Here is a 26,702-nt window from a genome sequence, read left to right as displayed (position 1 = left end):
GGCTGGGCATAAATAAAGCATATTGTATTGTGGCGGTTGATCTTTTTTAACTTCATAAGGCTTCAAAGCTTGATTATTGTTTTTGAGAGTATATATTGGAGGCTATAGTTCTTCAGTAATCAAAGGTCCAATCCTGGTCATATCCTCCATATCTCTTCTTCCTAAATCTATGTCTTGGTTAAAAGAAACAATATGTGTTTTACCTCGTTGGGATACATGACATTTAGTCTCTGTGTATCGCATGTTTATGCTTCATAGTTTTTAGATGATTTTGCTTTTTGTCTGATCCTTACGTTGCAGAACAGAAAATAGAAGGTCAATGTTATCATTAATGTTAGGTTTTAACAATCCATATTTTATGGTTTTTGCGTTAATGTTAGATCTCTGTGTTTTTTGTTTTTTTTTTTTTTTTTTTTTTTTTTTTGTTGTTGTTGTTGTTCTTTAAATATGCATGATCAGATTGATTGGTGCAATGGGAAGGAAGAAGACAGAAGAAAGTGGTGGAAATTCCAAAGTCAAGCCTGGTAAAGATGTTTCTGGGAAGAGAGAGAAGCTTTCAGTGTCAGCAATGCTTGCAAGTATGGATCAGAAACCAGATAAACCGAGAAAGGGATCTTCGTCTTTGAGCAGTGGTGCTAAGCCTCGAGCAAAAGCTCCAAAAAAAGTTTCATCTTACACTGATGGCATTGATCTCCCTCCCTCAGATGATGAGGAAGAAGAAATTGTTTCTGACGAGGAGCAACAGAGTATCAGTTCCCAGAAACTGCTACCCTGGCAGGCCAGGGCTGAGGTGAAGCCTCTGGAGGTTGCCGTAAGTGACAAAGAGTTAAAAAAAACGAGAGAGAAAAGATATGTTTGCTGCCCATGCTGCCGAACAGGCCAGACAAGAAGCTCTAAAAGATGACCATGATGCTTTCACTGTTGTAATTGGTAGCCGAGCCTCAATTCTTGATGGTAATGATGAAGCTGATGCAAATGTTAAAGACATAACAATTGAGAATTTCTCTGTTTCAGCCAGAGGGAAAGAGCTTTTAAAAAATGCATCAGTGAAGATATCTCATGGGAAGAGGTATGGTTTAGTTGGCCCCAACGGGATGGGAAAGTTTACATTATTAAAGCTACTTGCTTGGAGGAAGATACCGGTTCCTAAAAATATTGATGTTCTCTTGGTTGAACAAGAAGTGGTTGGTGATGGTAGAACTGCGCTTCAAGCAGTTGTTTCTGCGAACACACGATCGAGATTTCCTCAACACTGTCTGCAACGAGATTATTCATCTTCATGACTTGAAGCTTCCTTTCTATCGTGGAAATTTTGATGATTTCGAAAGTCGGTACGAGCAACGTCAGAAAGAAATGAACAAAAAGTTTGAGATATATGATAAGCAGGTGAAAGCCGCTAAGAGGTCTGGAAGCAGAGCTCAACAAGAGAAAGTGAAAGACCGAGCAAAGTTTGCTGCTGCTAAGGAAGCCTCAAAGAACAAGTCCAAGGGAAAGGTTGATGAGGATGATCCCTTGCCCGAGGCCCCCAGAAAATGGAGAGATTACAGTGTTGAATTCCACTTCCCTGAACCCACGGAGCTCACCCCACCATTATTACAGTTGACTGAAGTCAGTTTTAGTTATCCAAATAGGGAAGATTTTAGACTTTCTGATGTTGATGTGGGTATCGACATGGGAACGCGTGTTGCTATTGTCGGGCCGAATGGAGCGGGAAAATCTACTCTTTTGAATCTGCTAGCAGGTCTGCTACCAACAGAAGGTGAAGTTCGTAGGAGTCAGAAGTTAAGGATTGGAAGGTATTCACAACATTTTGTAGACCTTCTGACAATGGATGAAACACCAGTTCAGTATCTTCTTCGTCTTCATCCTGATCAAGACGGCCTAAGCAAACAGGAAGCTGTTCGTGCTAAGTTGGGCAAATTTGGACTCCCTAGCCACAATCACCTCACACCAATTGCTAAATTATCTGGGGGCCAAAAGGCCAGAGTTGTTTTTACCTCAATTTCCATGTCAAAACCTCACATATTACTTCTTGATGAACCTACGAATCACTTGGATATGCAAAGTATTGATGCACTTGCAGATGCCTTAGATGAGTTCAGTGGTGGAGTTGTTTTGGTTAGCCATGATTCACGACTCATATCACGTATGTACGAGGATGAAGAAAAAAGTGAAATTTGGGTCGAAGAAAAAAGTGAAATTTGGGTCGTTGAATACAAGGAAGAACTGCGAAAGGAGATTAAAGCTGAGGTTGATGATTAGAAGATCTGTAGCAATCTCAAAGGAAGGTGTCAAATTTTCAAGTACCACCTTCTACTTAATCCTTTTTTGGTTTCTGAGGTTTATTTTTATTACTTTTAATTCGGGTATGTACAATTAGAGAGAGAATTTTTCATGAGTTCTGCTTGTTTTACTGTAACATATTCTACTGAAAAACTTCATAATAATATAAGTTTTTGTTCCCTTTTGTATTTTTACTGGTTCCTTTTGTGTTCAAGGTATAAAGACATGTTTGGTAGTGATTTTGGTCAAATCATTTTTATCTAATTTAGGATATGTTTGGATTGACAATAGAAAAAAATGTTTTTCAAAAAAGTCATTTTTTTATTTAAACTATGTTGATAAAAACTGTTTAAAATAAGCTTTGAAAGTGTTTCAAAAGTTATTTTGAATAGTTGTCAAATAATTTATATCTTGTTTGATAAACATTTTGATTTTGGTTTTTGGTTTTTGAAAATTAAGCATATTTTCTTCTCATTTCTTACAATGATTTGCATATTTATTAAGTATAATGGTTGAATTCTTAGGCACATTTCGAAAAAAAAATAAGTTTTTAAAAACTACTTTTTTTAGTTTTTCAAAATTTAGCTTGTTTTTTAAACCATTGGTAAATGATAACAAAAAAAGAAATTGAGAGGTGGAAGTAGTGTCTATAGGTATAATTTTCCAAAACAAAAAATAGAAAATCAAATGGTTATTAAATGGGGCTTTAATTTTTTTTTCAAAATTAAATACTTAAAAAATTAAAATGAAACAAACTCTTAACATCACACGGAAACACCACAATGGCTAACTAAAAGAATGATGTGGAAAAAAAAAAAAAAAAAAACTAAGTCCGGGTGATCATTTTTAAATTTTACTATGGTGGATGTTTAAGTTTGATGAAAATGAACCCATGTTTTCGTTCTATTTCTTTTATTATTATATTATTATTATTTGCTATAGCCACGTGATAACTGGCAGAAATGCCCGTTATTATAAGCTTTTTATTTAGAATCATGAGGGCTAATAAATAGAAAACGCGGTGATAATACTTAGAATTTACGAAAAATTGAGTTTTGCATCAATTAGCACCTAAATCCTTACTAACCCCAATATTATGTGTTACACGCATGCGTTTGAAATAAGCAATCACAGACAAATGCATGCGCTAAAGCTAGACGATCGCAAAGACAAACGCATGCGCTGAAAGTTGGATCGTATGCATCCAATGCATGGAAGTTGCAGTGATCGTATGCGTCCATTGCATGGAAGTTGCGGCGATCGTATGCGTCCAACACATGGAAGTGGTGATGATCAAGCGAATGCGGTGATCAATTGGAAATTGTGGCCACGGAGTGATGACCATAATAGAAGGACGATCGCAAGATGGGTAGAACGTGTTGATGCTTCAGCTGAATCAAGCTCGGACGCATACCTTGGGAGTATCAACAAGATAAGGCGATATGACATTGCCCATACCGCAACAAAAGCAACAGTGAGCCATACCGTCATCATTATAGCTGTCTGCGTCCAAACTCTATAAATAGCCCTTGGGACCTTCATTTTAAGACATCTGAATCTCTGCCTCAAGGCAGAGGTTTGTGATCACAGATGAGAGCTTGAAAGAGATTTTCAGTGAGAATTCTTCATCTCCACAACCCAGACCGAGTGATGATTGAAGCATTCGCCGAAGATAGAGCTCGAGAGAGACATCTCCACTACTCAACAATGGCACCACCGGCAGCCTTGACGTAGAGCCCTTCCTTTCTCTTCTAATCTCTGTATTGTATTACATTTTAGTTTAAGTTAATTAAGATATTTTGTGATCAATGCAAATCTTAACTCCATCATTGCCGTCTTCTTCATCATCTTCATCTCTATCATAGTTTATCTTCAGCATTTATTTATCAAAGACATTCGCATGTTTAATCGTGTAGCCTAGAGATAAGACGCATGAAGCAACCCACCGAGAGGTTTGCGTTGTGCAAGTATAGTGAGTTAATCCTCTTTGCTTGGTGAAAGGCTATAGCAATGCCTGTCTATGGGATGTTGCATTGCTTGTCTATAAGTTAAATAGCCGCGTCTAATTACCTGAGAAGGTAAGAGATGGAACGCACTAAAGCAAAGTTCGCACTATTCCTAGAGATAGACACAATCTTATGCTCGATGCAACCATGCACTATAGAGATATAGTCATGCGCTGACCACCCAGAGGTGTGCGACGCGTTAGTGCAATGAGCTGGGATTACTCGGACGATTTAAGATAATAAACATTACTATGTGTTAATGGTTGTTGTGTCTCTACTTATTCTCATTGCAAGTCTTCTATTGCTCAATCTGTTTAGTTAGGAGTAGGAATAGTTTGTACATCTATTAAACTTCTTTTTATTTTTCTTTTCATCGCCTCAAAAGCATTGCTTCACAAGAATTATTGAGTGACAAGTCCCTGTGTTCGACCTCAGATTACTCGAGAAACTTGCGTTTGTGTTATACTTGGCGCGAGCGTAAGAAAACTTGTGATAGGAACGCGTGGTCATTGCATATTAGTTTAACGCATATTTATTCCGACGCATGACCTTAGACGCATGGGTGCAAACGCATGAACCATGTCTAACACATGAATTCATGTACAGTCCCATCCGTCCTTAATAAATAAAATAAAACAAAGTCGTTCCCTAAAATTATCACACCACGGTTTGATAATTTTTTTTATAGAGGTAGCATTGCCATTTTCTGTCACTTTTAAATTGATACCATTGGCCCTTTTAAAGAGCTCCCTTTTAATTTTTGTTTTTGGGTAAATTGGTTAGAGATTGTTCAAAGGATAAAATCCTAAACTTTTAGACCTATAATCCTTAGAGTATTTGTAATAGGTGGAATTTGAATATGCTATTTTGTAAGTGTGTCATCCATATTTAATAGTTTGCAAATATGACAAAAACTTCAAATATGGATTTCTGGTTATTTTTTATTCCATATTTGGCTTGAAGAACTGCTAGAGAGAGAGCGAAGAGAAAAAAGATAGAGAGAGAGAAATGGCAATCGGTGACCGGACATGCAGTGAGGTTGTGGCAGTCAATAGAGGTAAGCGACAAGAGAGGTTGAGCAGTGGCCGGTGACAGATGGTGTGGACAGTAACTTTGGTTGGTGAAAGAGAGATGTGGAGGGGATATTTTTTTCTTTTTCTTTTTTTAATCTATCAAGTGTTATCAAGTATATCATAAGTATATTAGTCAAGTATTTCATCAGTACAAACAAGTGCATCATTATCAAGTTTATCAATCGTATATTAGTCAAGTATATCAATAGTATAAATGATTGTATCATTATCAAGTTTATAAATAGTATATCAATCAAGTATATCAACAATATAAATGAGTGCATCATTATTAAATTTATCAATAACATACCAGTTAAGTGTATCAGTAGTATAAAAGAGTGCATCATGATCAAATTTATCGTAGTATATTAGTCAAGTGTATCATTATTCATTACCAAGTATATCAGTTAGGTGTATTAAGTTTACCAGCATTATAAACGAGTGCATGATTGACAAATTTATCAACAGTATATCAGTCAAGTGCATCATTATCAAGTATATCAAATATATCAGTAGTATAAACGAGTGCATGATTGACAAGTATACCAAATATATCAGTTAAGTGCATCATTATCAAGTATATCAAGTGTTTCAACGATTTGATGCAAAGGGCGCGCAGCGATAAGGCAATTTGTCTTCATTCAAAGTTGATCTTGCAGCATTTGTAGTATGCTACAAAGAAGCATGAAAGAGCTATGCGCAATCAACAGAAAAAGACCAAGCCAAGACTTTCACAATGGAAAAACTTCCCAAAGGTAAGCCATACAAAGCTACAGGCTAAGCGGGTATTCACTCCTCCCTATGCCGAAGGGATTGTAATTTTCACAGTGGAAGCATATGAACACCGAGTGTCTCAAATTTTATTTTGCAAGCTCAATAAACTAAAGGAAGAAGAAAACAAGGATAAACTAACAACTATTAAGTATACTTTTCTACTGAAGTTATAGAGAAGAAAAAGGGAAATGGAAACTAACCCTTGAAGAACCAATTCTTCACGTTTCCTTTCCGGTGAGACTACGAACGAATCTCCTTCGCTTCCCACGAACTCAACAACACAGCAAGATCTCGAACACCACAATGAGGACACTACCACAAATTTACTTGTTATTCTCAAGGTGAGAATCAATGAGAATTTGATGCACTTCCTTGATAATTTTGGTGAAAAGGGTAAAGGAGGAAGAGTTCTTCTTGAGAAAATTTTGTAGATGAACCTCCACTCCTTTTCCTTTTTTCATTTTGAGAGAATTATGTGAGGGAAATATAACTAACTCCCTCCACTATGTCAAATTAACACACATGGAGTTAACTTTTTGAAATTCAAATTTTCAAATTTAATTTAATTATGATACATTAATATAATTAAAAAAACGTTATATTATATCTCATATAATATATAATCTATAGTTTATTATATCACATATAAATAACCTATAGTTTATTTTCCCTCATATAACCTATAGAGTTAATATGAATGAAATTCACATTAATTTTAAACTATAGTTTATATATGAATCATATTTCTATAATTAATATTTGAATCATATTTAAATATTTATTTCTCTCAATAAACTTTATATTATAATGTATCAACATGCATTATATTAATTTCATCACATACAATTAATTCCTTTAATTAATTTGAACAATTCAAATCCAAAATTAATTTGTTTCTCATTAATCTTTATTGAGCTAACAAAGGACCTTATGGACCTACATATTGAAGCTCCAATGATCAAGATTAATTAATTAAACTTTTTAATTAAATTAATCTCTATTCATTAACTGTCGGTCACTCTACTAAAGACCGGCGATTGCACTCTTCACAATGTGGATATATTTTTGTGTCTATTGGATATAACCAATCAACAATATATTGACCCTTCAAAAATTGCTCGTAAGTACAACTGGATCAAAATTACTGTTTTACCCCTATAGTTACATCTAACTCCTTAAGTATCATTGATCCCTCAATGAAAAATTAATCATAGTCCAACTATAGTTGAATCCTCTTGGGCTAGGAGAAGGTGTGGTGCCACATTGTTCAAACTCCTGAATCAGCCCTTAAGGAAGAAATTTATCTACTTACCCTAACAATGGGAAGAAGTTAATTCCTTCTTGTATAGTTATGTTCCCAGCTCCCCAATTAGACAAATCCCCAAAATGGAAGAGTCAACGAATCTGGCCACTCTCACCCATGCAGATCAAAGGACCGCCTTCATATGGAGGTGTTCACAACTCACTCAAGATTAAGGTCAAGTCACCTATAGTCATCCTAGTGAATTATAAGTCTCTTCTAGTAACAATGTTATAAAGAGAAACTAATCATTTTGTGGTCCGGACTTATACAAACTCTTTGTATAGGATACCCTCGCGTATATGTCTCCTCATGAATGATCAGGATCAGATCATTTGTAACACTTTACAACAATTATAACAATTACAAAGCAGGTTATATCCATAGTGTCACCAGGATCAGGTGTTCAAACTTACCTATCTATAACAGACCATTCAAGTTATTACTTAAAACTTGATCCACTTGTATGTCACCACATACATGTTTAAGCTACATTGAATAACCTTGGATCTTAGTTTATTGGTTTTGGGTTAATGCAACAGAATGTCAAATAAAATAACATTGATTTTATGAAATAAATAATCTGTTTATACAAATAAAGTTTACAAACTACAAGATCATGAGATTTAGGGAATCAACTCAACAATCTTCCACTTGTCCTAAAGCTAATGGGATGTACAAATACAAAGTACAAAAGCTAAGTATAATACACAAAACAATACACTAGGGCATACACTACATGCCCAGTGAAAATCTTCACTTGTCCTAGACTGGATGATACCTACCTCGTAGACCTAGACTATCTAGGTGACTATCAAATACTTTAGCTGTGAAAGACTTTGTAAATGAATCACCAACATTGTGCTCAAAAGCGATCTTTGTGACGATCATATCCCCTCGATGTACAATCTTCTTGATAAGATGATATCTGCGTTCTATATGCTTCCCACGGTTGTGGCTTCTAGACTCCCTGAAATTTGCCACAACACCATTATTATCACAATAAAGGATGACGAGCATTGACATATCTGGAAAAACTTCCAAATAAGTAAAAAACTTTCTAAGTCATACAACCTTCTTAGTAGTTTCACAAGTCGCTACATACTCTACCTCCATGGTAAAGTCAGCTATGCAACCTTGCTTTGTGCTTCTCCAGACCATAACTTCTCCATTAAGAGTGAACACTGATCCTAAGGTGGATTTCCTAGAATCCCTATTAATTTGAAAATCAGAATCATTGTATCCTACCAAGATTAAAGTCTTAGACTCATACACAAACATGTAGTCCTTCGTTCTCTGAAGATACTTGATGATGGTTTTAATGGCTTTCTAGTGATCTAATTCTGTATTAGACTGATATCTAGTAACTATCCCACTGTATAGAAAATGTCATGTCTAGTACATAACATTGCATACACTAGGCTGCCAACAACAGATGTATAAAGGATCCGTCTCATTTCCTCAACCACTTGAGGTTTCTTAGGACATTGTTCCTTAGACAAAACAATTCAGTGTCTGAAAGGTAATAAACCTCTCTTGGAATTTTGCTTGACAAGCATATTGAACGCCTGAGACAAGGCTAACGATTTATTCTTACGATCCCTAAAGATCTAAATATCCAAAACAAACTGTGCCTCTCTCAAATTTTTCATTTGGAGTTGGGCCACCAGCCACTTTTTTATATCAGTCAGTAAACTTAAATCATTTTCAATGAATAAGATATCGTCTACATATAACACTAAGAAAGCTATTGAAATGTTGATTTTCTTGTAAGCACAAGGCTCATCAACATTTTGATCAAAGCCATAAGATTTAATCGCAATATCAAACCTTATATTCCAAGATTGATAAGCTTGTTTCAGTCCATAAATGGACTGATTAAGCATGCAAACCTTTTGCTCTTGACCTTGGGTTATAAGTCTCTTTAGTTGTTGCCTATAGATGGTCTCCTCGAGATTTCCATTCAGAAAGGCAGTCTTGACGTTCATTTTCCAAATCTCATAGTTATAATATGTGGCAATGAATATAAGTATCCAGATAGACTTTAACATGGCAACAGGTGAGAAAGTCTCTTCATAGCTAACTCCATCAACCTGGGTATAACCCTTTGCCACTAGCCTAGCCTTAAATGTGTGCATCTTCCCATCTGCACCTCTTTTTCTCTTGTAGATCTATTTACAATCTATAGGTTTTACCCCATCAGGTTGATCTACAAGATCCCAAACTAAATTGAAGTACATAGACTCCATTTCGAGATCTATAGCTTTGATCAATTCATCTTTATCTACATCCTCCATTTTCTGTTTATAGGATAATGGATCCCCAACGTCGCCATTAGATATGACGGTTAAGGTTTCTATTAAACCCATATAACGAATAGGTGAGTTTGCAACCCTCTCATTATGTCGAGGTTCCCTCAACAGCTGAGATAGATGGGATCTACTAGATGAACCGATATCAATAACTCTTGTCAATGTACTAGGCTCTTCAATAGCTCCTGTTGAAGGTTCAGTAGTTTCGCTGGAAAGTTCTTTTAATACTATCTTTCTACGCAGTTTGTGCTCCCTATGTGGTCCTCTTCTAAAAATATAGCGTTTGTCGATACAAACACTTTATTATCTTTAGGACCATAGAAGTAGCTACCTTTCGTTCCTTTGGGGTAGCCTACAAATAGCCACAGTTTTGAACGAGGTTTCAATTTCTCAAGATTCACCTCAAGCACATTTACTGGGAAACCCCAGATCTTGAAATGGCATAAACTACCTTTACAACCATTTCATATTTCCAAAGGTGTTTTAGAAGCAGTTCTAAATGGAACAGTTCAAAATATAGGCTGCAATTTGTACTGCATAACCATAGAACGAACTAGGCAAATGAGTGTAACTCATCATAGACCGAACCATGTCCAACAAGGTTCAGTTTTTTTTTTCTAATACATCGTTCTATTGAGGTGTACCAGGTGCCAAGAGTTGGGATACAATTCCATGTTCTATCAAATAGTCTTGGATTTTTAAATATATATTCTTTCTACCTCGATCAGATCGAAGTGTCTTTATTGTTTTACTTAATGCATTTTCAACTTTAGATTTATACACCTTGAACATTTCCAAGTGCTTCAAACTTATGTTGCATTAAGTAAACATAACCATATCTTGAATAATCATCTGTGAAGGTGATTAAATATTCAAACCTTTCTCTTGCTTTAACATTCATAGAACCACAAAGGTCCGAATGTACAAGTTCTAAGAGTTCATTGGCTCTGTGACCTTTTCTAATAAAAGGTCTCTTAGTCATTTTTCCTTCAAGACATGACTTACATACTGGTAGAGAATTTTTTTTCTAACTCACTTAAAAGTCTATTCTTAACCAACCTCTCAATCCTATTAAGATTTATGTGATCTAATCTTAGGTGCCAAAGACGGGCATTTCCTTTATGAAAAATCTTTTGTCTTTTATTTTGAGTTGCATCAGTTCTGAACAATTCAGTATTTAGGAGGGCTTTAGATGCTAACGACCTTAACACGTAAAGATTATCTTCGAGATTTGCAAAACAATTTTGAATACCATATTTGTAAATAAACACTTTATTTACATTGAAAGATAAAATATAAGATTGTTCTAACAAACATTTTATAGAAATTAAGTGTCTTTTTAAATCAAAAACTACATAAACATTGTCTAACAATAAATATGATTTCTATAAACATAAAAGAATTCCTTCCATTGCCTTAACAGAGACGATGTGCCCAAATCCAACCCGCATCATCATCTCCCCAGTCTCCAACTATCGTCAGAAACTAATTCCCTGAAAGAAAAAACAAACATGATTAGTGGCTCCTGAATCTGTTATCCAGGCTGAATCATCATTCTCCACAAACCAAGTTCTCAGTACGAGTAAATCATATTTTTCTTATTTGGCCTACTTCTTTTCTACCAAATACTTGGTACAATTCCTTTTCCAATAACCCATCTAGTTGCAATGGTAATAGATTCCCTTTGAAGCCTTGGATTTTTTGCCCTTTTAGGCAATAGCAAGGTTAGCTTTCCCTTGACCTCCATTCTTTTTCTTCCACTTTTTGGTGTTGAAATAAGAAGGTGCAGGCTTTGTCCCAGAGGTCAAACCTCTATAGAATTTCTTAGAGGATGAGGCAATATTTTCCTCACCTTTATGTTTCTCGACTTTTATCAAGGATTGGTATGTCTGCAGCTCATTGAGCAGGGTGGTTAGGTTATAGTTGAGCTTGTTTATGATAGCTTTACTACGGAACTGGAGGAAAGTCTCAGCTAAAGTTTCCAAGATGAAGCTAACCTGACTAGCCTCGTCGATGATAGCCCCGTTCATCTTTACCACGTTAAAGTGAACCATCGTGTTCAGAACATGTTCACGAACAAATGTCTGCTCTTTCATACAGACATTGAAGATGTACTTGAGAGTTTCATGCCTGAGCTGTGTGGACGGTTGTCCAAACATTCACCTCAGAGACTCCATGATCTCACGGGTCATGAGCATGGGCTCATGCTTCTTGGCCAATACTTCAGATAAGTTGGCCAAGATATATGCTCGGGCCTTTTCGTTCGCCTTTACTTATCGCTCATATGCCTCCCGAATATTTTGGGCTACATTGACAATTGGGAGTTGAGGACATTCCTCAACTAGGACGAATCTCAGATCATCGATAATGGGTACAATGTTAATAGTATTTTTCTAACTTGTGTAATTATCGCGTTAAGCTTATCAGTGAAAAGCAGATTAAGAGTAGTACTCGTTATAATGAAATTACTGAAATCATACAATTTATTTATATTAGTTATTAAATGCCTTACCCAATTAAACAACCAATCAATTTAGCAAAAATCTAATATACCCTATGTGATATTTGTTTTGCAATGATGTTTCAATGGGGCAAGATAAAAGCCACCGTAGGGAGATCAGTTACCTCTTCATTGAATTGAGACACTATCAACGAATAATTATATCAGAATAACTCTTATTCCTATCATTATTAGTCACCATAGTTTGGTCTACAAATTATTAACTTAATTAATAATTTCTTGTAAGTGTAACCCCTCATTTTGGATTCTAGAGTTCCGTCCTAATGAACCAACCGTGAACCGATTGGGGGAAAAACTAAAGCAATCCTATCCATTTTTGGAGTTTGAGTAAAAATTCATGCGAACATCATCCGTAGGGGGCCACAAGCAAAAGTATCTCGAGGTCGAGCATGAAAGTTTATTACAAACTAATGAAAGAGATTGTGGGATGTATTGACATACGTCCCTCTCCCACTTACTATAAACTCTCTCTATTCACCTTGTTATTGACCAATGCAAATACCACTTATAGGGGGACATAAGCAAAGGCACCTCGAGGCCGAGCATATATCTCACGGTGTAAAATTTTAGGGAGAAATGTGAAAGGAAAAGTTGAAGTATCATATACCCCATTTTTCTCCCACTGAGTGTTCTACCTGGGGTTCATTAACTTAGAAAAATTCAGCTAATAATTTTTGTTAAGTGTTTGTTAACTTTGTCCAATGTAACATTTACTTTGGATAGTTTAACAACGTTGATTTATGTCAATTAAACACTTTAATAAACATTAATCACTTATTGCATGCTTACAAATTTATCTAATTCACCTTCTAGGTTGGTTCCTAAGTAGGGGTGTTCCGTTTTCGTCAGCTTAAATACCCTAGCCTAGACAGAACCATCCTAAAACAAAGATCCCTTATAGATAAATTTGTTATAAATTTAATCCTTTATACAAATCCAATTTAATCCTATTAAACTAAATTTAAAAGATGAAATATATTTTTAATCTTATTAGAAACTTTATGAATATAGGTCTAATGTGAATCCAATTTTAAACTATTCAAAACCGATTTATCTTATGTTAGCATGTAAGTCTTTATTATAGATTTTAATTCTAATTTCATTTAACTTATAACAATGGTAAAGATTAAATGAAGCAATTAAAACCTAACCATGCATTTAATGACATACTTTAAAAAAGTATAACAATTATAATTTACTAAAATGGTGTCATGCACCATGCATTTTCTTTTTCATTACGTTGCATACATAACAATTATATAATAAGGTAATGAAAAATAAACAACATCCACTATACATCTAAACTATATATTATAACATTTATAATATAAATTATGCATGAAAATGTAATTTATGCTTGCAGTCATACTTTATAATATTTATACAATATGATGCATGAGCATGCTTAATGAATCATGCAACTTTATACTATAACATTTATATTAAAATGATGCATGAATACATGTTTATCCTATGATGGGATTTTTCTATATGACATACAATATGACATATAATGAAAAAAAAAACCATCACATGCATAATTAATATTAACATTTGAATCGAGATTGGTTTCCTAAAACATTAATTAAATTAATATAACAACTTATATTAATTCAATTAATGCAAAATACAACAACAAACCTTAAAAATTACAAATAATAATAAAGAACCGAAGAAAATCGCTGCTTGAATCGCTTGGAAAGCTCGAACCACTAGTCTGGACCAGTCCTTGCATGCAACGCCTCACGTCCGAAGCATAACGACGCTGCTGCCTTTTTGCTTGTCATAGCGTAACGCTATGCTGCCCTGGAATGTAGCAATGCTACCCTCTCTGCCTTGCAGCGTAAGGAAATCGTAATTATAGTCCATCCTTACACTCTAAGGTAGAAAGGTTGTTTTACTCGCTCGATCAGCAAAAAATCTCCAATTTTGATTCGTTTTCCACTAAATCGAAGCTGAAACTTGACCATGAGTGACTTGGATATGAATTACAGACTCGATAGCAATTAAATTACGCCAAAAAACAATGGGCCCTTACATAACGAATCAAATTAAAGCAACAGAATTCTAAAAACCAATCTTGCAAACATCCAAAGTGAAAAACCATAGAACATAAATTCAAAATGCAGATCTACCCCCACCATAACTCTGAATTAAAGTTCGAAAAAGAAAATTGGGACTCAATCATGCTTCGATACCAATTGAAAGGAGTACGTAAATACTAGTAGTGGAAAAGTTTGTGCCCCAATTTTAATTTTACAGAACATCAATAATTCACAGGTCAGAAAACAAGATAAACTACAATCTATTAAGCATGCTTTTCAAACAGTTGGAGAGGAAGAAGGGATCAAAAGATCACTTATCCTTGAAGACTTAGTTCTTCACAAATCCTCTCTAACCACGAACAATTTGAATCCTTCCCTTGAACTCACAAGCACAGCGACATAAATCCAAAAACTCGGACACTACCACGAGTTCTTCCCCATTATTCTCAAGGTAGAGAATTGGCGAGAAGTGTCGACTTTAGTGATTAAATTTTGGGTGAGGACGAGTATTTTTTTTCTTTTAGAGAGAAAAAGTGCAGAGAACTTCATCAAGAGCAATTGAATGAATCTCAGGGAAGAAGAAGAGATAAATCCTCTTTTTAGAACAATGAAAAAAATTTCAAGTTAATCGTGAGAGATTGAAGGTGGAGAGAGGGGGAATTAAAAAAAATAACTCCTTCTCAATTATTTGAATTCAAAATTCAAATAATAACTAACCACTTAATTAATATTAAACCAATTTTAGTATAATTAAAATATATTAAATATTATATCTCATATAACATATAATCTATAGTTTATTATATCGCATATAATATAACCTATAGTTTATTAATCTCTCAAATAACCTATAGAATTAATATGAATCATATTCATATTAATTTTAACCTATAGTTATTATATGAATCACATTCAAATAATTAATATTTGAATCATATTCAAATATTTATATCTCTAAAAAAATATTATATTATAATGCATCATATACATTATATTAATTATATCTCATATAATTAATTTTATATTAGAGTGTATTACATATATTATATTAATTATATCTTATATAATTAATTCTCTTCAATTAATTTGAACAATTCAAATTAGTCTAACATTAATTTGATTCTCATTAATTCCAATTGAATTAACGAGGGGCCTTATGGACCTATAGATTGGATTGAAGCTCCAATAGTACTTGATTAATTAATGAAATTTTTTAATTAAATTAATCAACTTTCGTTAACTGTTGGTCACTCCACTAAAGACTAACATCTACACTCTTCAGACTACATATATATTTCTATGTCCATTGGATATAATCAATCAATGGTGTGTTGACCCATCACAAATTGCTCGTAAGTACAACTGGGCCAAAATTACTGTCTTGCCTCTATAGTTACATCTAACTTCTTAAGTACCACTAGTCCCTCTAATGAACAACTAGTTATAGTCCAAATATAACCAAATCCCTCTCGGGCCAGGAGAAAGTGGCGTCACATTGTTAAGTCTCGAAATCAACCCTTAAAGGAGCAATTTATCTACTTGCTCTAATAGTGGGGAAGGACTGAATTCCTTCTTATGTAATTGCGTTCCAAGCTCCCCAATCAAACAAATTCCTAAAATGGTAGACTTATTAAGTCGGCGAAACTGGCCGCTTTCACCTATGCAGATCAAAGGATCGCCTTCATAGACAAGAGTTCACAACTCACTTAGAATTAAGGTCAAGTCACCTATGGTCATCCTGGTGAAATGTAAGTCTTTTTTTAGTAACGGTGTTATATAAAGAAACTATTCATTTCGTGGTTCGGTCTTATACAAACTCTTTATATGGAATACATCCGCTCGTATGTCTCCACATGAATGATCAGGATAAAATAATTTATAGTACTTTACAACAATTGTAATAACTATGAAACGGGTCGTATTCATAGTGTCACAAGGATAATGAAGGAGTATATCAGAATGCAGCGGAAGCAACAAGGATCAATAAACATTCTAATTCATTAATTTTGGTTATAAATAAAGCATGCATATACAATAATAAGAGGGTTTCATGTCATACCTTTGTAGAACCTTTTGAATCTCGAATTCAGTAGCAAATCTTCTCCAATGCTTCTTGTGAACCACCTCAAGATCTTTCCTACTAATCTCTTGAAGCTTTAGATTGAGTTGTGGGACTCAAAATAAGTTTGAATGAAGGAAATTTGGAGAAGAACACCACTTATGCAACTTGAAGAACACTTCTTCAACCTTACAAGTTTTCAACAAAACTTCAGCAAGTTCTAATAGTTTGCATGCCCGATTTCCACTTCCATCTTCTCTATTTATTGCAGGACATTCATGCAAAGAAGAAGGCTGCATGAGATGCAGCTCATGCTTGGTGAATTGAAGTAAGAGCAAGTGGGTTTTGAATGAGCTACTTGGTGGAGAAATCCCATATTTCTCTTTTCTGGTATTTTTTCCAATTTTGATAAAATGATTTCTAAAATAAATTTTATTTTTCAAAACTCAAAACATTTATTAATTTTACAATGTTAATTTCATAAATTAATTTTATAATAAAATTAATTATAATTAATTAATTAAACAATTTAATTAATTCTAATTAATTTAATATCAATTTTACATAAATTCCACCTTCATGAATTCCTATTCATGAATTTAATATAGATCATATTTAATTATTAATTCTCTAATTACATTTAATTCTAATTTGAATGTTTCAAATTAACTTATCACGCTACTCTAAAGTTAATCCATTTACGAGCTAGTAAGGGGACCTCGTGAACCTACTGAGCATAGACTTCAATGATCCGAGATTAATTAGTTAAACTCTTTATACCGAATTAATGCACATTCGTTGACTAATGGGTCACTCCACTAAAGCCTATAGTTGCACTCCCCTCACTGTAGATATATTATGTCCACATGATTTAACCATAATTAGTAAGTCGACCCTTCACAAGTTATTCGTAATAACGACTAGGTCAAATGTCTATTTTACCCCCAAGATTACATCTTATTCCTTAAGTTCCTACTGATCCTCTAATGAACAATTGGTTTGTGATCCAGTCAGTAAACTAGATCCCTCTCAGCCCAGTGAGAGGGTGGGGCCTCTTGTTCAAGACCTGAATTCAGTACTTAAGAGGACAACCTTTCTCCTATCCCTAAATCGAGTAGGTGTGAATTCCACCTTGCACCCTATGTCCCTAACTATCTACCTGATCTTACTCCTGAAATGAGAGGCTTATTGAGTCGGCGCTATTGAGTTCATAGTTAGCTCAGGATTAAGATCGAGTTACCTAGGTCATGTAAGTGAAATAGTCAGTCTTATACAGTAAAAACCGTTATAAAATAAGCGTGACTTATTTCTTGGTTCGATCTTATGCAAACTCATTGCATAGGACGCCTCCACTCCTCATGTTAATACATGAACGAATTTGGATCACTTCGTTTGTAGTATCATTACAATAACTTGTAACAGCTACAAAGTAGGCCACATCCAATAGTGTTACCAAAATAAGGTACCCAACCTTAATCATGTACTATAGATCGTTTTGGTTATTTACTCGAACTTGATCTATCTTTATGTCTTTACATAAAGTTCAAGTATTCATATAATAGCCATGGATCTTAGTTTATTGGATTTAGACTTTTACGTATGCAATTTTTAAAATCAAGAATAAGTTTATTGACTATAGAATATGTTTATCTTTTACAAACTGCAAGTTTTAGGTCATAAAACCCAACAATACTCTCACTTGGTCTAAAACTTCAGTGGGTCAATATATACATATATATACAATGTTGAGTTACACTGAGAGAACAAAAAGTATAAATACAATAAACTAGGGCATTAGATACCCATAGATTCCCTCACTTGCCCTAGTGATAAATATCTCGTAGACCTAGTCCTACTAGGTGACCCTCGAACACTTTAACCGAGAGGTCTTTATAAATGGATCAACTAAGTTGCCTTGTGAGACTATCTGCATGACAATCACGTCTTCTCTATGTACAATCTCCTTAATGAGATGGTACTTCCGCTTGACGTGCTTTCCTCTTTTATGGCTTCGAGGTTCCTTTGAATTTGCAACTACTCCACTGTTGTCACAATAGAGGGCGACAGGCAGGTGCATATTAGGAACTACTTCCAAGTCAATCAGGAACTTTTTGAGCCATATTGTTTCTTTTGCTGCTTCACTTGTAGCTACATACTCAGCTTCTATTATGGAGTCAGCAATACAACTTTGCTTGATACTTCTCCACAAAACTGCTCCTCCATTCATAGTGAATATTGACCCCGAAGTTGATTTCCTAGAATCAATATCAGTTTGAAAGTCAGAATCAGTGTATCTAGTAAGGATCAGATCCTTACCACTATACACGAGCATATAATCTCTTGTTCTCCGAAGATACTTGAGAATGTTCTTAATGGCAGTCCAATGATCATATCCATGATTGAACTGAAATCTGTTGACTATTCCAGTGACATAGCATATATTGGGATGAGTACACAACATTGCATACATTAAGCTTCCTACTGCTGATGCATATGGAATTTGTTTCATATCCTTAACCTCTTGAGATGTCTTAGAACTTTGTTCTTTAGTGAATTCCATGTCTAAAAGGAAACGTTCCTTTCTTGAAATTTTGTATTTTATACCTAGACAATATCTTGTCTATATAAGATGCTTGAGATAATGCTAATGTTCTGTTCTCGCGATTCCGAACTATTTGGATCCCAAGAACATACTATGCTTCTCCCAATCTTTCATTTGGAATTGCATAGCCAACCATCTCTTAACATCAGCTAGAAATTTTGCTTCATTCCCAATGAGTAAAATATCGTCAACATACAACACCAGAAAAGCGATAGTTTTGTTAACGATTTTCTTGTATACGCAAGATTCGTCAATGTTTTGTTCAAAGCCATAAGATTTGATCGCAGTGTCAAATCTCATATTCCAAGATCTAGATGCTTGTTTCAACCCATAAATAGATCGATTAAGTTTGCAAATCTTTTGCTCTTGACCCTGTTCAATAAACCCTTATGGTTGAGACATATAGATACTCTCTTCAAAATAGCCATTTAGAAAGGTTGTCTTGACATCCATCGCCATATTTCATAATCATAAAATGTAGCTATGGACAAGAGTATTCTAATAGACTTTATCATGGCAACTGGAGAGAAAGTTTCTTCATAGTCTACTCCCTCTCCTTGGGTAAACCATTTTGCTACAAGTCTTGCTTTGTATGTCTGTACCTCACCAGTTTGGTATCGTTTCCTCTTATAGATCCATTTGCAACCGATGGGTTTTACCCTTTCAGGTTGATCTACAATATCCCAGACAGAATTGAAATACATAGATTCCATTTCAAGGTCCATGGCTTTAATCCATTGGTCTTTATCCATATCATTCATTGCTTGTTTGAAAGTCAATGGATCCTCTAAGCCATCATTTGGTATTATGACTTGAGTTTCAATTAAACCCATGTATCGGTCAGGCTATTGCACAACCCTCTCACTACGACAAGGTATTCTCAACTCTTAAGAAATATGTGAAGTACCAGTTTCATCTACAACTCTTGTGATGGACCTGCTCTATCAACAACTCTTATTGATGCATTTGTCGTTTCTCTAGACATTTCCTCTAAAGCTTACTACGAGGTTGATGATTCTTCATGTGGTCTTCCCCCAAGAAGGTTGCATTTATTGATACAAATACCATGTCTTTCTGATGATTATAAAATAAACCACCTTTTGTTTCTTTTGGTAGCCTACAAATAGGCATACTTTTGAACGACGTACCAACTTTTTAGGATTTTACACCAACACATGTACTGGGCAACGTTAAATTCTGAAGTGACGTAAATTTCCTTTACGTCCTTTCCAAAAGCTCATAAGGTGTTTTAGAAACACTTTTCAAGGGAACTATATTCAAATTATACATTGCGATATCAAGTGTCCCTAGAAAGAATTTGGTAACTGAGCATAACTCATCATGGAATGAACCATGTCCAACAAGGTTCTGTTTCTCCTTTCTGCCACACCGTTCTGCTGAAGTGTGCCAGGGGCTGTGAGTTGAGACTGGATTCCATGTTCTATCAAATAGTTCTGGAATTCTAAGTCCATATACTCACCACCTTGATCTGATCGAAGTGTTTTAATCTTTTTACCTAATTGATTTTCAACCTCAAACTTATATTCTTTGAACTTTTCAAATGTTTCAGACTTTTGGTGCATTAGGTAAATATGCCCATACCTAGAATAATCATTTATAAAGCTGATGAAATATTCATGCCTTCCTCTCGCTCTAACATTCAGAGGGTCACAAAGTTCTGAGTGTATCAGTTCTAAAGGTTCTTTGGCTCGAAGACATTTTCCAGAAAAAGATCTTTTACCCTTAAAACAGGATTTACAAGGTGGTAATGAACTGTCTTCTAACTTATTTAGATGACCGTTCTTAACCAGTCTCTCAATTATGTTGAGATTTATGTGACCCAGTCTCAAGTGCCAAAGATAGGCATTTGGAAAAATTTTCCTTTTCTTATGAGTCTCAGCAGTTTTAAACATCTCTATATTCAAAACGGCTCTAACCTCAGTCGGTTTTAACAAATACAAGTTATTTTCTAATTTTGTAGAACAAATTTGGTTATTTCTTGTATTGATGAATACTTCATCATCTTCGAAATAAACTTTATAATTTTGTTCTAGCAAACAAGAGATAGATATTAGATTCCTTTTCATAGAAGGAATGTAATAAGCATTTTTCAGATAAATGTACTTATCACCTATAAATAACTTCATATCACCCACTACTTTAGCTGAAACAACCTCCTTGGTCTCTACCTTAAAGATTGTTTCATCTTCTGTCAACTGTCTCCAAGAACTTGTTTCAAGTGAGAAAGTACAAATAAGATTAGTGACACTTGAATCAATTATCCAGGTTTTATCATTTTCCACTAAACATGCTTCAATAACAAGTAAATCATATTTATCTTGTTGTTCAAATTTTGCATTCTCATCATCTATATTATTCAAAATTTTAGATGAGTTGGGAGATAGAGGACAGTCTTCTATTAAAACACTTTGGGTATTATCAATTGCTAATAATTTGTTTGTTGATTCGATTTTACCTTTATCTAATTTGGAAGTGAGTATTCTAGAAGAATTCGACATGCTGATAAAATTTAAACAAATTCTAATTAGCAAATTGCAACTAAATCCAAAATCAAGTTTTAGCAAAACAAGCAATAATATACCCATAACCATTATTTATTTGCAACGATACTATAGTGAGTCAGAATACGTGCTACCAAGGGGCAGTTAGATACTCATTCACTAAAGCAAACAATTTTGACCAAACACTATCTCCAGAATAACTCTTATTCCTATAGTCATTTAGTTACCATTTTTGGTAAAAAAATTACTAACACTTTAGTAATTCTGTAAGTGTAACACTCTGTTTTCAGACGTCAAAGGTCGGCCCCAACTATGCTACTGGAATAGAGAGTCAAGGTTGGGAATGGACCTAAGAAATCCTGTCCATTTTTAGAGTTTGAGTTGTTTTGAATCCTATGTTACAATCCTCCGTAGGGATAGCCATTTTTAAATAACTAGCAAAGGGCCGCCTAAAGCAAACCAGCAAGTGCAACATAGGAATCTCACAGTCCAAACTAACGGAAGAGACCGAAGGATATGTGTCCTTCACCCACTTACTATGAACTACTTCCCCCGTTCACCTTGTTATTGACTCATACTAACACTTTCCATATGGAGGTCACTCCCAAGGTGACACGAAGCGTCATATGAATCTCATGATGTGAATTATGTGGAGACGTGACAGTTGAAATCTTTTTATCATATATTTGATTTATGTTCGAACGATTTCCTCTTATTCACCGAAATCCATATTTATGAAAATACTTTCTGTATGGAGGTCACTCTCAGGGTGACACGAAGTATCGCTTAAATCTCGATTGTGAACTCTTAGGGACGTGAGAGCTAAAAATAACATATCGTATATGTTATTAATCTCCCATAGAAGTGTTCTTAATAACTTTATCATGTATAATATTAAACTCCCACTGAAGTGTTCTATTAATTTGGGTAAATTTATACTTATGTTCTTTTTGGCTAATTAAAACAACTCTAAGTCTAAGTTGTTTATCCAAGTATAACGCTTATAATTGGATTTTAACCTACAATGTTAGGTGATAAACCGTTTTATTACCTCACATCGCTCACATACGCTTATAAAACTGGTTAACAACACTCAATTCTTCGGCCATAATCTCCAGGTAAGAGGTGTTCCGTAGACCATCAACTTAAGTACCCTTAGCTTAGACAGGATTATATACCAGTAGAGTTTGTAACTTTGATTTATAAGATAGCGGCCTGTTTTAACTATTAAAACAAGTGTTTAACTTATGTGAACATGCAACTATTCTTTGTTTTGGATTTTAAATGTCTAACCCAATTTTATAACAGCTTACAAAATTTTAGACATGTTAAACATCCACAACATACATCAAAGGCATTCAAATTTAATATAACAGTTATATTAAATAACAGAAACCCTAAACATGCATTCTATACATTATAACAGATTATAACATATACATAATGCATGTAACATGCTTCCAATAGTGGAATTTTAAATCTACATGGCATACTATATGCACATACAAGATTTATTTATAACATACATCACATGCATAAATAATTGAACACATACTGATATAGTTTTAGTTTTGGCATAAACAAGCAAACAAAGGCTTAAGTATTACATAAATAACAAGAAACAACTCCAAACTACTTTCGAACCGCTCAAACCGCTCCAAACAGCTTGAACCAGATGTGAACCACCTGAACCAGACCAATCAAAACCCTTTTGAAGGTGAACCAGGTCAAGTTTAAAGAAAACTAGTCAAACCGGTCAATCCTCAATGGTTCTTCTCAATCAACGGGTCAAACTCGTCAAATCAGTTAAAAAATCTCGCTCAAACTCGATCTCTCCCTCAAACTTGATCTCTCACTCGAACTAGAAATCTCGCTCAAACTTGATTAAAAATCTCGCTCGAAAATTCCATCAGAATCTCGCTCGAAATCTCACTTGAAACTTTGAAATCTGGCTGCTTGTACATGAAATCTCGCTGGAATTGTGAAAATCTCGCTTGGAAACATCTCGCTCTCGCTTGAATGCTTGAAATCTCGCTTTCGCATGAAATCATTGATGAGATTTAAGCAAAAGCAGAAGAATTTTTCCTTCTACTCGGCCTTCTTCACTTCTTTCTTCAATTACAACTTAATTTCAACTCTAATGACTCTAAAAAATTACAGACTCTTGAGCACATATATAAGCTCATCAAACAAGAGCCAATTAAAAATTTAATCAAGGAATCAAAGAGAAATTAAATGCCAAATCTCAGAAAATCATATCAGCTCACCATTTTCATATATCTCATGAAAAAACACCCACCACACCAAAGTTAAACCAAATTCGATGCTTAAATGATGATCTGATACCAATTGAAAGAGTATATCAGTATGTAGAAGAAGCAACAAGGATCAATAAGCATTCTAATTCATTAATTTTGGCTGTAAATAAAGCATGCACATACAATAAGAAGAGGGTTTCATGTCATACCTTTGTAGAACCTTTTGAATCTCTAATTCCGCTGTAAATCTTCTCCAATTCTTCTTGTGAACCACCTCAAGATCTTCCCTATTATTCTATTGGAGCGTTAGATTGAGTTGTTGGTCTCAAAATAAGTTTGAATGAAGGAAATTTGGAGAAGAACACCACTGATGCAACTTGAAGAACACTTTTTCAACCTTACAAGTTTTCAACAAAACTTCAGCAAGTTCTAATAGTTTGCATGCCCGATTTCCACTTCCAACTTCTCTATTTATTGCAGGACATTCATGCAAAGAAGAAGGTTGCATGAGATGCAGCTCATGCTTGGTGAATTGAAGCAAGAGTAAGTGGGTTTTGAGTGAGCTGTTTGGTGGAGAAATCTCATATTTTTCTTTTCTTGTGTTTTTTTTCCAATTTTGATAAAATGATTTCTAAAATCAATTTTATTTTTCAAAACTGAAAAAACATTTATTAATTTTACAAAGTTAATTTCATAAATTAATTTTATAATAAAATTAATAATAAATAATTAATTAAACAGTTTAATTAATTTCAATTAATTTAATATCAAATATTAAATTAATTTTACATAAATTCCACCTTCATGAATCCTTATTGATGAATTTAATATTTAAATCATATTTAATTATTATTCTCCAATTCCGTTTAATTCTAGTGTGAACGTTTCAAATTAACTTATCAAGCTACTCTAAACTTAATCCATTTACGAACTAGTAGGGGGACCTCGCGAATCTATAGATCATGGACTCCAACGATCCGAGATTAATTGGTTGAACTCTTTACACCGAATTAATCCATATTCGTTAACTAATGGGTTACTCTACTAAAGCCCATAGTTGCACTCCCCTCACTGTAGTTATATTATGTCTACATGATTTAACCATAATTAGTAAGACGACCTTTCACAGATTGTTCGTAATAACAACTAGGACAAATGTCTGTGGTCAAATATCTGTTTTACCCCTAAGATTACATCTTATTCCTTAAGTTCCTACTGATCTTCTAATGAATAATTGGTTTGTGATCTAGTCACTAAACCAGATCCCTCTCAACCTAGTGAGAGGGTGGGGCCTCTTGTTTAAGACCTAGATTCAGTACTTAAGAGAACAACCTTTCTCCTATCCCTAAATCAGGTAGTCGTGAATTTCCTCTTGCACTCTATGTCCCCAGCTATCTACCTGGTCTTACCCCTAAAATGGGAGGCTTATTGAGCTGACGTTGTTAAATCAACCCTCACCTATGAAAATCTAAGGATAATCCCCGAATAAACAGAAGTTCGTAGTTAGCTTAGGATTAAGATCGAGTTACCTAGGTCATCTAAATGAAATAGTCAGTCTTATACAGTAAACATTGTTATAAAGTAAGAGTGACTTATTTCTTGGTTCGATCTTATGCAAACTCATTGCATAGGACGCCCCCACTTCTCATGTCAATACATGAACAAATCTGGATCACTTTGTTTGTAGTATCTTTACAACAATTTGTAACAGTTACAGAGTATGTCGCATCCAATAGTGTTACCAGAATAAGGTACCCAACCTTAATAATTTACTATGGACCGTTTTTCCTATTTACTTGAACTTGATCCATCTTTATGTCTCTACAAAAAGTTCAAGTATTTATATAATAGCCATGGATCTTAGTTTATTGGATTTAGACTTTTACGTATGTAATTTACAAAATCAATAATAGGTTTATTGACTATAGAATATGTTTATCTTTTACAAACTGCAAATTTTAGGACATAAAACTCAACAGATAAGGTACCCAGCCTAACCATCTACAGACTGTTTAGGTTATCACTTAAACATGAGCCACCTGTATGTCTCCACATACATATTTAAGTTATAAAAGATAACATTGGATCTTAGTTTATTGGTTTTTGTGGGTTAATGCAACTAAATGTCAAATAAACTACCTATTATTTTATTAGATAATAAAATATTTGTACAATAAAATTACAAATTACAAGACCACGAGATTTAGGGCATCAACCCCAACAGTCCAATCATCTCCCACAGTGAATCCATAATCTCGGTGCAGTGACCATGGGATCAGCTTCTAAGCCAAAACTTCAGATAAGTTGGCTAGTATGTACGCTCGAGCCTTTTCATTTGCCTTGACCCATCTTTCATATGCATCCTGAATATTTCGAGATGCTTATGCATTAGGTACTTGAGGACATTCCTCAACAAGGACAAACCTTAGGTCATCAATAATAAGCACGGTGTTTATTGTGTTTTTCTAACTTGTGTAATTGTCGTTGGTTAATTTGTTAGCACTTAGAAGATTTAATGTAATGCTAGTCATTTTCAAAGATTTCTGAAACCCAAGTTATTTATATTAGTTATTAAGCATTACCCAATTAAAACTATTAAATTTAGTAAAATTCTAATGTACCCTATGTGACATCTAATTTTGCAATGATACTTTAGTAAGTTAGGAAAAAGCCATTGTAGGGTGGTCAGTCGCCTCTTCATTGAATTGAGATAATCTCAACCAACCATTACACCAGAATTACTCTTATCCCTATAACGATTAGTCACCATTATCCAGTCAAGAAATCATTGACTTAACAACTTCTTGTAAGTGTAACCCTTCATTTTGGATTTTAGAGTTTCACCCCAATGAACCAACCGTAGGGAAAAACCAATTATAGCAAAAACTAAAGTAATCCTATCCATTTTTGAAGTTTATGTAAATTTCATGCAAATTTCTTCCATAGG

General features: G+C 34.4%; 1 pseudogene across 1 annotated transcript; it reads left to right on the top strand.

Annotated features, from left to right (window-relative positions):
* Window positions 1–316: 316 nt before the first annotated feature.
* LOC120067297 (ABC transporter F family member 4 pseudogene) lies at window positions 317–2,463 on the top strand (annotated as a pseudogene). Its single transcript, XR_016525028.1, has one exon. The product of XR_016525028.1 is annotated as an ABC transporter F family member 4 pseudogene (transcript).
* Window positions 2,464–26,702: the final 24,239 nt, after the last annotated feature.

The sequence above is a fragment of the Benincasa hispida genome, chromosome 12, assembly GCF_027475165.1.
Source record: "Benincasa hispida cultivar pf3 chromosome 12, pf3_genome.v1.1, whole genome shotgun sequence".
In the NCBI taxonomy this organism is placed as follows: Eukaryota; Viridiplantae; Streptophyta; class Magnoliopsida; order Cucurbitales; family Cucurbitaceae; genus Benincasa; species Benincasa hispida.
Note: the sequence above shows the minus strand (reverse complement) of the source record. Positions and strands in the feature narration are given on the sequence as shown.